We start from the raw sequence: 16,293 nt of genomic DNA, 5'->3' as shown, positions 1-16,293 counted from the left end.
AAGTTGTTCCTAATCTACGATCATCCTTGTTGCTCTTCTCTGAACCTTTTGTACATCTGCTCAGTCATTTTTGAGATGGGAGAGCAAAACCATATTATTCAGTGGTCAAAAGTTCCCTCTTTTGTTCTCTTTTCTTTCCTTGTAGTTCCTAAGACTTTATTTGCTCTTTGACTGCTGTTGAGCTCTGTGCTGATGTTTCCTGGAGTTATCTGTCATAATCCCAAGATTGCTTTTCTGGTAAAGGTCAGCTCAAAGACCATTATTTTCTTTCTGAAGTTAGGATTGCTTTTTACTGTGTGTGCTGTATATTATTCTACACTGAATTTTATCTGCCTTTTGACACAAAGCTGCTCAGTGTCATAAGGTCTTTCTAGAATTCTTTGCAGTCCACTCTTATCTTTTCTACTCTGAATAACTTTCTACCATCAACAAATTTTGCCACCTTGCTATTCAGTGCATTTCTATGATATTACAGATATGTTAAACATCAGAGATCTTGATGCAGAAAACTGTGAAATGACACTGGAGATCACTCTCCAATGAGAAAATTATCCTATTCTCAGTTTTCTACCTGTTCACCAATTATTTTGCTTGTTTTCCTTTTTATCATAGAATCATAGAATGGTTAGAGTTGGAAGGGACCTTAAAGATCATCGAGTTCCAACCCCCCTGCCATGGGCAGGGACACCTCCACTAGAGCAGGTTGCTCAAAGCCCCATCCAGCCTGGCCTTGAACACTTCCAGGGGTGGGGCATCCACAACTTCCCTGGGCAACCTGTTCCAGTGCTTCACCACCCTCACAGTAAAGAATTTCCTCCTAATATCCGATCTAAATCTCCCTTCTTCCAATTTAAAACCATTGCCCCTTGTCCTGTCACTACACTTCCTGACAGAGTCCCTCTCTGGCTCTCCTGTAGGCTCCCTTCAGATATTGGAAGGCTGCTGTGAGGTCTCCCCGGAGCCTTCTTTTCTCCAGGCTGAACAACCCCAGCTCTCTCAGCCTGTCTTCATAAGGGAGGTGCTCCATCCCTCTGGTCATTTTCATGGCCCTCCTCTGGACCCGTTCCAACAGGTCCATGTCCTTCCTGTGTTGAGGACTCCAAAGCTGGACACAGTATTCCAGGTGGGGTCTCACGAGCGCAGAGTAGAGGGGTAGAAGGGTTTATGCAAGGGTTGCTTAAGTATCTTCAGAGCTTATAGTAAGGGGCTTTGTTGGGAGTCATTTGGAAATGCAAATGGATTGTATCAACTAGATCTGCCCATGTGCAAACCTTATGGCTCTTTACTAAAGCGCCAGGTTTGTAAAGCTTGGCTTTCCCTACAAGTGCTGATAACGTTTATCCAAGCGCTTCAGTTCATCATACATATTCAAGAGTAACATGGTAAAAAAGAGAGCCAAGAAAGTAAACCGGTGGCATTTTGCTGTGTTAGGAAGGTGAACTGACTTATCTCCTGAGCATCATGCTGGTGTGTGTGTGTGATCTCCCAGCAGCAGCGAGCTGGTGCTTTGGTTGGGACATGAAACCAGCTGTGTGGTGGCGATGTGACTCCATGGGCAGCAGCTGTGGCTTCTTCCTCAGCAGATGGGCATGGTGGCTGCTGGGCTGGGCCAGTGTGCTGCCACTAGGGCTGGCTTATCTCACCATCCCTTTCTGATACAAGGGGAGTTCTATCTGTTGATTTTTATTTTTTTTTTTTTTTTTTTTCAGAAATAAAGGCCAATGTTTTAGTATGTAAAAGAGTAATATAGGTGCTCTCAAAATTATGCCATTTTCCAAACATGGAAATACAAATCTGAGGGGGGTTTCCATGCCTGTTCAGGGAAATTACTGGTGCTGAGGAAGCATTTTGTGTGCAACATTTTGCGTGCACAAGTTCTCACAGGAGTGAGGTCCCAGGTGTTCTCCTCCCACCTGTCTTGCCTTGTCATCAGCAGATGTGGGGAAGAGAGCTACGGATTCACAGGTCCCTATTAAACAGAGGCATTCTGTTGGTCTGTTGTGGGACAACATCCTTTAAAGATCGTCTTTTAAGTACCAGTCCCTGCAAGAACCCGGTAAGGGTTAAGTTCTTTGGCTGGACTAATGGAGTTTCTAGATGTACCCCAGAGACTCCATTTAACTCCTCTGACAGATCTGGTTATTTATGGCTACTTAAAATTTATAATTGAATTTTTCAAAGTAAAAATGATTTAATTGTATTTTAAAGCATTCAAAAGAAAAAAAAATACATTAAATTGTTTTTAAAATCGACTCACAACTATGTAACTGGAGCAACATACAGTGTAAGTTCTGTCATTCTATTAAAATACATAGGAAAAAAGAGAGAGGTCATCTTTGCTTACTCAAAATGTCCTACTGACTTCAAAACAACAAATTAAAATGTAAATTAAAGTCTTTCTTTTTTAATTTTTGGAGATGCAGAAAGACTGTGAAGATAAACTTCAAACATTCTGATGACTGTCTCATTTTCTCCTAGGGAACTTATGAACACCATTATAATGTGTGAGTGTAAGATAAAAAATATCTACTTGCTTCACTAGGCTATTGTACTTCAATTTTTGCTTGAAATCAAACACCTAAGTTAAGTAAATTTAGAGAACTTGAAAGTCTTCCAACTGCTATATTGTTCAAAGAGTAGATTGGGGATGTTTAGTAGATGGAGCCAAATTATTTTTATACAGTAAGTTAACTAATTGAAATCTAAGAATACTGCGTTATTTCATGATTATTTTTTACAAGGAAACAGAAAATGCATTTGTAGTTGCCTGTGTTTTGAATACAGCAAAAATCCTTTCATTTGAGTCTAGCTGGTAGCTGGATCCATGAAACAATTCTTCAATGCAGTTGTTAATGCCTGTTTTGTAAGCTGTATTCAAACTTGATGGAGGAAAATTACACAAGAATAGAATTATAGAATCATTCAGGTTGGAAAAGACCCTTGGGATCATCGAGTCCAACCATCTACCCTACTCTACAAAGTTTTTCCCTACACCATATCCCCCAACACCACATCTAAACGACTCTTAAACTCATCCAAGGATGGTGACTCAACCACCTCCCTGGGCAGCCTGTTCCAGTGTCTGACCACTCTTACTGTGTAGAATAAATACATTCTACAACAGCGATTCTCTTTACTTCTAGCTCTTTATTTTGAGATGACGTATTTTGACTGATATACCAGACAAGCTGCACTTGCAGGTCCTTATCTCTATTTTCATCTTTCATATATAGGTTGTAAGTTCATTGCTTTGAATAGAAAAAAGAAATGTATCTGTAATTTCCAGTTTTGCAAAAATTTACACCATGCAACTCTCTGAATAAATTTTTAATTTTTTTTTCATAAACCTATTGAGTAAACTGAAGAAATTTTCTATAAAGGCAAAACATATGGTAATTTAATATGTAAGCTGGTTGTGAAAGCAAGTGTATTTAGGCACAAATATTTAAACCAAAATACTGGCTGTTGTCTTGTTTCTTTTTTTGTCTTAAAAGAAACAACAGTTTGCCCTTATTGAGTATGGTCAGAATGTCCCATAAGGTGGCATGAGACAGGGAAGGTTGCCTCCGTTTGTCCCCTCTTGCATACTGGAATGGATAGACTGCCTTTAAGCCAAATCTGGTTGCCTTCTCCTACTGTTCCAGTTAGGTATCTAATATTAAATATGATAAGGATCTTCTGGTCTTTTTATGGATGGAAAGCTTTAAGGTAGGCTATGTATGTATGAGCACTGAATTCAGCAAGGCAGGAGACGCCTTGCAGCCCCACGAGATTCAGAGTGCCTTGCTGAACAGCTTTACCAGCTGGTAAAATCATCCTGAAAAGGTGAGCCACTGCTAGGCTGAGTAATGTACTTGGGTTATTTATGAAGTGTCGGAAAGAAATGGCATCTCTGAGGCGTTACATGCCTTCCACTCCTGAAGTAATCAGAGCTGCCAAAACACATAAACCTTGGTTTGTCTCAGGCCTTTCTCTGTCTTCAGATGTGAAATGTCTTTCATGATGCTACAGCACAAACTTGCTATATTTTCCTCAGTACCTTTCAGGGAAATTGACTTTTTCCACATCACTATCTTGATAGGAACTCATCTCCTCCTGTGACTCCCCACTTTGTTCACTGGTTTGTTGAGAGCCCACAATTTCAGTTTTCCCCTTAGACAGCTGGGCTAATTCAAGGGTTGACAGACCCATGTGAAATACAAAAATTAGATAGCATGTCAATCAACAATAGTTTGGGTGTTTTTTTCTGTCCTGCTGTCCCTTATGATGTATTCTCGGTGGTGTGCTCTGCCTGCAACATTTGCAACCACTAATAACTTCTGGGAAGAACCTGTCATTCAATGTGTAAAACCTCATTCTTGACCACAAAACAGTGGGCAGGTTCAGGTTGCTGATACATCTGCAGTTACTGGTAGCAGGCTGTGATTTCTTTTTGTTTCAGTAGTTTTGGATTTGCATAGTATTAGAATATTTTTATTTAATGAGTCTGCCTATATATTTTTAATGGAATAAATAGCATGGAGCTCTTGCTGCTTTGTAGGTTTGCTGGTTTTCCCTCTGGTAAGTCTAGCAGAAGTCATGAAACTCTGCATTTTAATAGTTCCATGGCCTATACATGTGGATCTCTATGGATTTAAAATTGCCTTTGAAGTCAATGATAACACTAGACAAAGCTAATAGTGCCTATGTTCGCTCTTTTGTCACGTCAAAACTAAGCTGGTGTGTGACACTCAATTTCTAGGTGTTACTTTCCAATGGCATAACAACAGATGACACTCTGGTATGCCATAGTAAACAGCAAGCATTGTCATCTCTTGGAATTTTCAGAATATTTTTTCTTTAATAATGTGGGGGTTTTGACAATCTTCCAACTGCTTTTGCTGGAGATAATGAGGACTTGTTTTAGTACCTGTCTTCTGTTGCACTTTACCTGTACTACTGGAATTCAACTGGAATGAAGTTGGTTGTTACCCTTGTGACATATTAAGGGGTGGCTTTTTCCTGAAGTTCATGTACTTTCCCTCGTTAGATTTACTTGAGTCATACCATAAGTGTTTTTCTCTTGATTGGTTGCCTCTGCCATCTAAATAATGTTGTGTGTTGCTACTCTGTCTTCCTGAAGCATTTGCAGGATTGGGACCTACGGCTCAAATCCTGGCCGTTATTGTACTTTCCTTCCATCTTGCTTGTGTTCTCTGCATCATTGGCACCAGAATGTCTACATTTTGTTTCATCTCATTGTCTGGGTTACTGGCTTTTTTATGTCTAAGCTTGAATGCCTGTGCTCAGGCATTCTGTCTAGGGACACCTACCACTAGACCAGGTTGCTCAAAGCCCCATCCAACCTGTCCTTGAACACCTCCAGGGAGGGGCAGCCACAGCTTCTCTGGGCAACCTGTTCCAGTGCCTTACCACCCTCACAGTAAAGAATTTCATCCTAATATCTAGTCTAAATCTCCACTCTTTTAGTCTAAAACCATTACCCCTCGTCCTATTGCTCCACTCCCCCATAAAGAGTCCCTCCCTATCTCTCCTGTAAGCCTTCTTTGGATACTGGAAGGGGCTATAAGGTCTCCCTGGAGCCTTCGCTTCTCCAGACTGAACAACCCCAACTCCCTTAGTCTGTCTTCATAGGAGAGGTGCTCCAGCCCTCTGATCATCTTCATGGCCTCCTCTGGACTTGTTCCAACAGGTCCATGTCCTTCTTTTGTTGGGAGCTCCAGATTCACCCTATTTCTTTCTTGTCTCTCTCAGCATTTGGGGTGGGGTTGTTTTTTTGGTGTTAGTTTGGCAGCAGAGGGCTTGTCTGTACCACACAGTGCAACACGTCACAGATTATGACATGGGATTCTATTAGTAGCACTAATTAAATCACTCTGGAACTGAAATTAGTTTAGTGCTGCATTCAAACTAACTAGTTGTGCTGAGGATCAAGAGTTATTTTTAGGGCAGAAATGACAGTACCCTAACTATACTTTCTTTTCCCTGCATAGAATATGTGTTTTTTTCTTCCTGCTTTCAAAAGCCAACTCAATATTTATGTACATCCATGCTCACAGGCTTGAGACTTGGCTGACACGTGGAGCTTACATTTACTTTCTGAAAAGGGATTAAATTCCTCTCATGGACTAATGTTTCAGGGTAAATAAGCAGATTGTATAAAGATTGTCACTTAAAATGAAAAGTTATTACAGCTTCTGAACTAAACACTGCTGAGGATGTGCTGAACATCAAATTTTCTCATATTCAAACTAAATCACAACTTTCATATTTTAGAAAGTGTTCATTAAAACTTGTCTTATCTACTTAATTAAAGGCAAGTGTCCCTATATAGAAGCAGACAAACAAATTAACATAATATGCCTCAGCTTCTCCTGAGGAATGTAATGTTCTTATCTTTAGAACACTAATTGCTGCAGTTAGGGTTTTGTTAAAAATGAATTGATATTTGCTAAGAGTGCAGATTTGACACGCCGAAAAAATGAGTGACTACAACAGCATTCTGATACTCAGATGAAACAAGGTATTTAAATGTTAATATAGTGTTTTTCTAATAAGAAGAAAAATATTAGTTTAGCAAATTAATCCCTGTGCATTGATGTCTTTCATGGGATTGTAGTGCTTTGTTAATCTATCATATTACAGAAAGATTCAAAGTAAAAGCTATTTCTATCATAGTAAACTATAGCAACATGTGTAATAACAGGGAAGATTAGTTCCTGCCTACACAATTAGGCAATGTATTGACTTAATACAGTTCATGCACATACATAATAAATGGGAGTTTATTATAATATGCATGCAGCCATCTTGAATACACTGATTAGCAACATAATACAGTCAAACATAATCATATATATTTGTATTTTGTCAAGTGCAAATTAAGTCAATGTATTCCAGTGTTCTGTATTAGCTGTGTTAAGCAGACAAGCTGTGTAGAGATGAAAGGACTAACTGATATTTATTTCAGTAAATCCTTCCTTACATTGACAAGTAAATATTCCACGGACTACAGATCTCCTTGAGAAGAAGCAAGGCACACACTGGAACAGAAGTAATATATTGTTGGGGTATATTAACTGTTTAGAAAATAATCTGTACAATCAGCAAGGTGCAAGTAACAGCTGAAATTATTTTTTCCTGGGTCTCCTGTGGGAAGCCATGTCTGCTGGGACATGGAGCAAGAGCAGACTTGCAAATGAGTGGGAGGCTCTGTTTACCTACACCTTCTCACAGTATTTAGCTTTGGTGGGTACAGCCTTCTCACTCCCCTTTTACCGTGCAGTGAAAGTCTAGTCTGAGTCCTTTAGCCAGAGATGTGCTAGAGAGACGAGATCTCTGGCTCCTGGGAGACACGTCCTCATGGATGGCTTGCTTTATTCTGACCAACACCTTACCTCACTGGTGTTGGTCTCCTCCACTTGTCCCAAGTACTTGACAAAGATGGCAATATAATTGAGAAATCTATTTATTGTGGGCTCGCCGTCCAGGTTCCTTGCTAGTGGTACTGATGTCCCTCAGCTAGACCTCATTTGCATGGCATAAATGTGAGAAGACCTGATCCAGGATTTCCCATCCTTGCTGGGTCTGCCGACGGGTCGTGAATAGCCTCTCTAGGTCATGATAGCAGCGTGGCTGAGGGCTTTTCCTGAACAAAATTCGCTCTATTAATTTCTTGACATGAAAAAAACCAACCAAAAAAACAAAAAAACCACTACAACAACAACAAACAATCCCAAAACTTAAAAACAAAACCAAAAGACCCAACAAACCCTAAACTGCAAATACAAGCAATGGGTCTGTAGGAAGAGACATCTCTGTTACTTGGAAGATTTTTCCAAGCAATTTGGAATTTGCAACTAATTAACTCAAAGCAACTGAACTGTCAGTGTGATTCCCTTCATCATGGCATGACTATTAAATTTGGTTAAATTCAGGACCATCTTCTATGTAGCACTGTCTCATATAACATTTGTCAATCATATTAAAACATCTAGTAATGCATAGATTTTTATTAACCAGAAAATAGATTTGTGTTTGGTGTCACAGACACGTTGTTAACACATTAACTCAGGTAACAGTTTAGTGTGAATGACCATTGTTGTATGGTGCTTTGTTTTGGATTTGTGACCAATTTTTGTTGATAATACAACATGGTTTATTATCGCTGGGCAGTGCTTACACAGATTCAAGGCCTTTTCCGTTTCTCACACTGCTCCACTAGTGAGTAGGCTGGGGTGCACGAGAATTTGGAAGGGGGCACAGCCAGGAGAGCTGACCCCAACTAACCAAAGGGATATCCCGTGCCGTATGATGTCACACTCAGCAATAAAAGCTGGGGAGAGGAGGAAGGAGGGATGTTTGGAGTTATGGAGTTTGTCTTCCCAAGTAACTGTTATGGGAGATGAAGCCCTGCTTTCCTGGAAAAGATTAAGTATGTGTGTATATATATTGTGAGTTTAAAAAGAGGGATAGACATATTATGGAGTCCTTAATGAAAACTTGCAGTGGTAGCAAATACATGACTACGATTTCTTTTGCGCTGAAATTCAAGCATTATGCATACTTGAACATTACCCACCAATTAAAAGGCAATTTGAGAGAAGGAACAGCATCCTTGGTGTCAAGGGAGCCAAGATTCACAGTCGTAACTGACGGGCTTCCCTGACTGCAGCTTCGGAGCTAGGCATTTCAGTGACACATAATTTACAAGATAGAGCTGTGTTATATGAGTTATGTAAATGACTCTAAATTATTATTCTGCCATCAATAATACAGCAATTTTAGGAACTCCTAATTTACCCAGTAGGAGAGGGGTTTATATGGCATATGGAAATGAATGAGCCACACATGCTTCTCTTGCTTAAAACAAAGAACTTTGGACTGTGTGATAAGCCTATAATATTCATATGTCAGAAAGGATTTTTCTAAACGGTCAAGTATCTGCCCTTGGTGTTAAAGATAAGGAGAGTCCCACTTGAGAAAAAGAGGGACAACCGTTCTGGTTTGTTGCTGGTTTTACATCGTGCAGTCATCTTGTTTTCAATCTTCCCTAAAAATAATGCAATCTGTCAATCTAGGCAGTATATTCATTTTGTGAATGCTCCATTCATATAATATAAATGCTATAAAAATATTAATATTTTTTTTCTGTTAAAAAGAGATGTTAAAATATGAGGGCTAGATCTTTCAACTTGGTATAAATTGACAAAATCTGTTCACTCCAGGTAAAAGCAACCTGATCTACAACTGAGGATCTGCTTTTTGACATAAACGCAAAATAAAGATTCATGAACTACTTTAGACTTCTAATGAGAATATAAAATTAATTAGAATAGCATTGAGTGTCATTCCTTGAAAATATTTAAAATTGCAAGTTCTTAAAAATCATTGACTGTGCTGGAATGCAACCACGAATCCTGAGAAATGTGAAGCTTCAGGAAAAAATATTTAAAAACTGTGATGTATGTCATGTATGCTTTTTTGTTAGTAGAAAATGGGTTGCTTCTTATATAAAAATTAAACAAAAAAAAAGAGTAAGTTAAGAATGTAAGAAAAAAATCAATGTTTAATTTAGTAAGGGGTAACTCAAAGTATACTTGAGGAGCTTATGGAAATCATCTGCAGTTTGGACTGAGGGAAATAAGGTCACAAATCTTACTATAGACAAGTTATAAGGTAACTTATGATTTATTGCTTAAAGAAAAGCTACAAAAAACAGTCCTTAATACCTTTGTAGTGTTGCTAGTTTCTTATGGCAGAAGCCAGGAAAACTACAGAAGTGAAAAATAGTGAAAGGAAATAAGGTCATTAAAATGTTTAAGAAAATATTACTGCATCATGGTCGTTAAGCACTGAAGGTGAAAGTGAACCAATGTTTTGTGTGGGTGTCATTATTAATGATTTTTTTTATTAAATGCTGTGCAGAGGTAATATGTGAAAAAAAGAATGAACACATTTAACATATATTTTTCATTTAAAAATATACAAAACCCAGGCTCTTATTCTTCCACAATATGCCCGAATTATTTTTTTTTACTCTTATATGTAAAGATGTTTCCAAGGTGTGGATGTTCCTCCCTACACATGTTCTTTTCCCATTTTTCTAATATTCCCAAAGAAAAATTGGAAAGAGGCAAAGCAGGAATAAAAAGGAAACAGATTATAGAACGACAAGTAGTTTCAGTTTGGGGGGGCTTTTATAAAATTAAGAAAGTGAGAATTTTCTGTTAAACTAATTCCCAAAGAACATAGCACTAGTCACCATTAAACACAAAGAGACAGTTTTGCCAAGGATTCAATAGAAGAAATTACCAGTGAAACACTTCACTTTTGTTTTCTCATGGCAGTGTCAGGTTGTTTAGGATAGGGTGTCTGTTTTATCCTTGAATTTAAAGAGGAAAAAACCGAGCAAATATTGACCACAGCTGACCTCGTCTGTTGTGTATCATCAATCTAACAGTGACATCAAGCTGCATAAAATTGGGAAACACATATCGATCTCAATGGTGACCTAAAAGTGACGTATGCAATGGTATCTCAATGTATCTCAATGAGAACGAGGACAATTTTACTGCAGCACAGTTACTTTTTGTAAGTCTGTCCAGAAGGAACTCCAAAACCCCGAATAATTTCCATAGGAGAAGGTAAGGTTTGTGCAATGTGCCGTGCTAGCATAACATGAAAGTGAAGTTCTCAATTTACCTGCTCGCTCTTCTCCTACCAAGGAGACTTCATTATGATTTTTAAGACGAGAAAAGCACGGATGGCTACAGAGACAGAGTTACGGGATTTCAGTTTTGTAATGCAGTTGCATTGCTGGACTACTTTATTTGAGTCCAGCACAACTTACGTGATTATAAATCACATAGCATAGTATTGCCTACTGAAGCTGCAAATAGCTGATGGAAAATAAACACATATAAAATGATGTAACAAAACAACGAGGAGGAATTAATGGATGATTAATGAATCAGTATTCAGCCAGAACAGTCCATAAAAGCATGGACCAGTTAATAACAGCTTTCCTTTTATGTAGTTAACATAATTCTACTTAGTAGAGTACTGAAGTGGACAACTGGAATTACTAAAATAATGAAGGTGAAATAATGAAGGTGGTCAACATTTGAAGTTTTTGGAGTGGACAATGAGGAAAATAAAGACTGAGAAGTTCACCGGGTCATGCATGATTTCTCTCTTCAGGGACACGATTAATTCATTCTATTCCAGAGATTTCTTTGATCTTTTGTCAAATGTAGTGTTGATTTAACGCAATCATTCTGAAAATTTGGATCAAAATTATGATAGTGCTCATACTGTACTATGTATATTTAAGGGACTGAGGTCAGTATTTGATGATGCCCCGGTTTATTGGTAGTTGCTGTTCTACAGCAGCTCCGGGGCAGAGCGTTGGCAGCTCTTTTCCACTTGTCTGGTAACATACGCTATTACAGCTCCTGCCCGTAGATAATGTCATAAAGATACAGACGCATTAGTATCTCTGTGTCCTGCAAATGCTGTTCAATAAATGCCAGCTAGTGGTGTGTGGAATACACAAACGTTGAGTGCAGCTGATGGAAGGAGAAGCTAATAATAATCGCATTTAAACTGGAACGGCAATATAAAAGAACATTTTTTGATTGTTTTATTTTTGCTGAAAGTGTAATCACATAAAATAATTGCAGACCATATTGTCCATTTTGTGTTCCTTTGAGGAACACAACGACATTGTTATAAAAACATTAATACATTAGATATTAAGACTGTTATTTATCCTTAAGTTATAGCTAAATTAAATGCAGACTTGAAGTGATAATAATAAAAATTTTCTCTATGAAGTTATATAGCAGTCCAAGCCCATGCAAAACACCTTCAGCAAAATACGCAATTTAAAAGTTCAACTCCTCTTTCCCACCAACAATCTTCCAGATGGTGTTTAGGAAATAAGAGGATGTCAGCATCTGAATTTGATCCAGGTTTGATTCTGAGTCTCCAGCAGCTCTGGAAGCAGCCTTTTCTAAAGCAGATTAATTCAATAAGCTAAATAGCAGCATGATCACTGCATCCTGTCAGTGTGACACCTGGGTTAAAACCACTTCAAAACAGGCTATTTGGTACAGACACAGTAGTATCTTGAGTTTTGATTTTGTGGGAGAAGTAGAAGTCATTTCTGGAGCACTCAGTTCACTGCCATGCTGACAAGTGCCTTATTTGCTGCTAATAATCACTTTCCTCTTCATTAATTACAGCTCTGTTTTTCTATCGACACTTCACGTAGCTAGTGCTACATGTTCCAGTACTAATGAATTTGATTACGCTGTACAAGATAATGGATCAAAATAACACAATATCAACTCTTCTGTGAAAGAACATAAACACCTGCATTAGTGTTTTATGTTCAAGCAGCTTGCTGTTTTCGTCATGACATTGTATTTATTCTGTCTTGATTTCTAGCTCTGAGCATGATGAATGCATATATTCTGAATTTCTCATAGGGAGGGTGGCAAGAACTGTAATAGCTAACTTCAAAGCATAATGAAAAGAAAAATGCAGTGAGCCGTATTTAGGATTTTAACCATTTTTTTTTCCTTATCATTTTGACTGATGAAAACGGAGCATATGATCTATGGGAATGTGTAATCCTTTTCTTACTTGGGAGGCTTCAGATACTGCCTCGCTGGGCTATATATTGGCATGATTATGACTGAATTGCACATTGCCAAGAAGAATTCCATTTTTCTAAGAATATAGTCAAGTAAAATTATCAAGATTATAACAAAGTTATGGCTTATTTGAGCCAGCAAAAAGACAGCTGCAAACTGACCATTTTATCAGCTTTTTTTTCTCATCCCTACATGCAGTTTAATATTTGCACATTCATCTTAACTTTCCAGTTTGTTTCTGAAGATGGTGTTATGCATGGTCTAGTAGAAATAAGCTTGTTTTTTCCAGGAAGACTGGTAGAGAAAAACTGATGGGCAGACGTCAGCTAGTGTTTTGAACATTTAGATCAGTGTTTTCATTTAGGGCTTGGGGAAATATGATTCAAAAACCTTAAATGCCCTGACCCTTAAAACTGAACTTGTCTTGAATAGCTTTCAAGTCTTCCAGGTAAACTGTACTAGCCCCACTAAAAACAGAAATAAAATGCTTCTCTAAAGAAGAGTGTTAAGCCGACATATTACTTTGCAAACTATGTTATTTAAAAAATCGTCCAAAGTAATCTTTCCAACAATGAGCTTTAGTTTTCTGGATAAGCTAATACGATTTTCCCTTTTTCAAAGGGTCATGGTGCAAGTTTAGATGTATTCAATAGCAACAAAATGGACATGGGCAGTAAGGAAATGCAGGCAATTAAAAAAATAATTGTGATCAGATCTATTTATTCATGTGGGAGAATTCCTTACTGCACGAGGAGCCCAGGTGACTTCTACAGTAAGGTGCTATTTAGTGCAGACGGAGACAGTGGTCTCGGGCACTGGTCCCAATAACAAGGGTACTGCTGAAGGTGCAATTGCCAGGTTGGTTTCTAAAATATTTTTTTGAAAAAGGTAGGCTTAAGATTTCAGTTATTCTAGCTGTTTAACTCTTTCTGAAATTAAGATCACCTTGAGGAGAATAACTTTGAAAAACTGAGGCTTAGTACTTAGTTTTATCGAAGAAATGCTTTCAGTGCCTGAAAATACTCCGGATACGGGAAGATGTAGATGGCTGATTAGTTTTGTGGCCTCTCTTGGAGAAAAACCTAGCAGCTTCCAATAGGTCAGGAGTACGGACGAGCAAACAGAGGTATAGTAGAGTCAGAAGGTGACAGCACTGTTTCTAGCAGTAACCACACTGGTTTAACTGGGCACCATTAGGCCAAAGCTTGAAAACTTGGGAGTGACAATATAGGTGACCACGCGGACAGCGACAGCGGCAGCTAGCTACAACAAGGTTAGAGCACGTGCCAGGGGCGTGTGTGAGCAAGGACGAGTATTCTAGCGCGCAGGATCACGTGTGCAGAGCGTGTGGGGCTTGTGCACAGGACAGAGGGGAGTCAGTGAGTGATCGGTCTGTTCAGGCTCAAGGGAGGAAATAGCAATGAAACGCCCCAAAGCCCCTGTGAAGAAGAACATGGGAACTCAGACCGAGCTCCCACACCAAGATGCAGCAGTTCAGGGCCCTGGCTGTACCGAATGCCTGAGCCTGGCTGTGGTACCACAGGGACTCAGAGACACCCATTGTGTGAGATGTGAGCAGGTAAACGACCTGCTCAGGCAGGTGGTGGAACTGAGAGAAGAGGTTGAAAGATTAAGAAGTATTAGAGAATGTGAAAGTGAAATAGACTGGTGGAGCCATACCCTGCGGCAGCAAGAAGAGGCTCCAACAAAAATAGATGATCCCCTCCCGCCCTGTCACCGGACAGAGAGAGAGGACTTAATAGAAAGGGGGGAATGGAGGCTGGTCCTTCCTCAGAGAGGGAAGCGGAACCCCAAACAGCCTCCCTCACCTTCCCAGTTACACCTGCATAATATGTTTGGACTTCTAGATTTTGGGGACGAGGTAAATGAGAACAATGAGAACGATCTACCCAGTGAGGCACCCAGGAGTAGTCACCCACCCCCATGCCTCAGGACGTCATCAACCAAGAAAAAAAGAAAGGTGGTCGTAATAGGTGACTCCCTTCTGAGGGGAACAGAGGGCCCAATCTGTAGACCGGACCCATCCCACAGGGAAGTCACCTGCCTCCCAGGGGCCAGGATTAAAGATATACAAAGGGAAATTCATTCCCTGGTTCAACCCTCAGATTACTACCCACTTCTGATATTTCAAGTGGGCAATGATGAGGTGGGCACTAGAAAGCTAAAAACAATGAAGAGGGACTTCAGAGACCTGGGAAGACTGGTCAAAGGATCAGGAGCACAGGTGGTGTTCTCTTCGATCCTACCAGTCACAGGGGTGGATGAAGGAATAAATAGGAAGATTCAAAAGATAAACTCGTGGCTAAAAGACTGGTGTAAATGGCAAGGTATTGGATTCTTCGATCATGGGCAGATCTACAGGTCACCAAGCATGCTGGCAGCAGGCGGGGGAAACCTAACCCAAAGGGGAAAAAGGATATTGGCACAAGAACTAGCAGGGCTCATTGAAAGAGCTTTAAACTAGATTCGAAGGGGGATGGGGTTGGAACCAGGGTCACCAAAGTGGTGTCTGGGAGTAGCGTGCCAGTGCCAGTAGGTAAAGGTACCAGCAAGGCCCTACAGCCTACTACAGCAGTTGATGTAGGGGAGAGAGACACAAGTGGCAGAAAAGACATGAGGAGTAGCGACAAGATAGTAACTGCAGAAGAGTCTGCACATGGACAGGTGGGAATTAGTGCTTGCCCTCCCAGAAAAATAGTGGGACAATTAGCCCGGCTGAAGTGTATCTACATGAATGCACGCAGTATGGGCAACAAACAGGAGGAGCTGGAAGCCATTGTGCAGCATGAAAGCTATGATGTAGTTGCCATCACGGAAACGTGGTGGGATGAATCAAATGACTGGAGTGCTGCAATGGATGGCTACAAGCTCTTCAGAAGGGACAGGCAAGGAAGGAGAGGAGGAGGAGTGGCCCTGTATGTTAGGGAGGAATATGAATGTGTGGAGATGAATGATGGTAATAGTAGAGTTGAGTGCCTATGGGTACGAATCAAGGGGAGGACCAGCAAGGCTGATATTGTGTTAGGAGTCTATTACAGACCACCCAACCAGGATACAGAGGTTGATGAAATGTTCTATAAGCAGCTAGCAGGGGTCTCGAAATCACTTGCACTTGTCCTGGTGGGTGACTTCAACCTACCAGATATCAGCTGGGCACTCCACACAGCTGAGAGGGAACAGTCTAGGAGGTTTCTGGAGTGTGTCGGGGATAACTTTCTGACACAGCTGGTGAGTGAGCCAACTAGGGAAGGAGCACTACTAGATCTGCTGTTTGTAAACAGAGAGGAACTTGTGGGGGATGTAACGGTTGGAGGCCGTCTGGGGTACAGTGATCACGAAATGATAGAGTTTCTGATTCTCAGTGAAGCGAGAAGGGGAGCCAGCAGGACTGCCATCATGGACTTCCGGAGGGCAGACTTTGGACTTTTCAAGAGTCTGCTTGACAGAGTCCCTTGAGAGGCAGCCCTGAAGGGCAAAGGAGTCCAGGAAGGCTGGACATTTGTGCAGGAATCCCTGCCATCCCTGTGCGCAGGAAAGCGAGCTGTCGAGGGAAGAGACTGGCCTGGCTGAACAAAGAGATAAGGTCACAGCTCAGGGAAAAAAGGAAAGT

The sequence above is a fragment of the Numenius arquata genome, chromosome 6 (genome assembly GCF_964106895.1).
Source record: "Numenius arquata chromosome 6, bNumArq3.hap1.1, whole genome shotgun sequence".
Lineage (NCBI taxonomy): Eukaryota > Metazoa > Chordata > Aves > Charadriiformes > Scolopacidae > Numenius > Numenius arquata.
The sequence above is the reverse complement of the archived record's forward strand: the minus strand, read 5'-3'. Positions refer to the sequence as shown.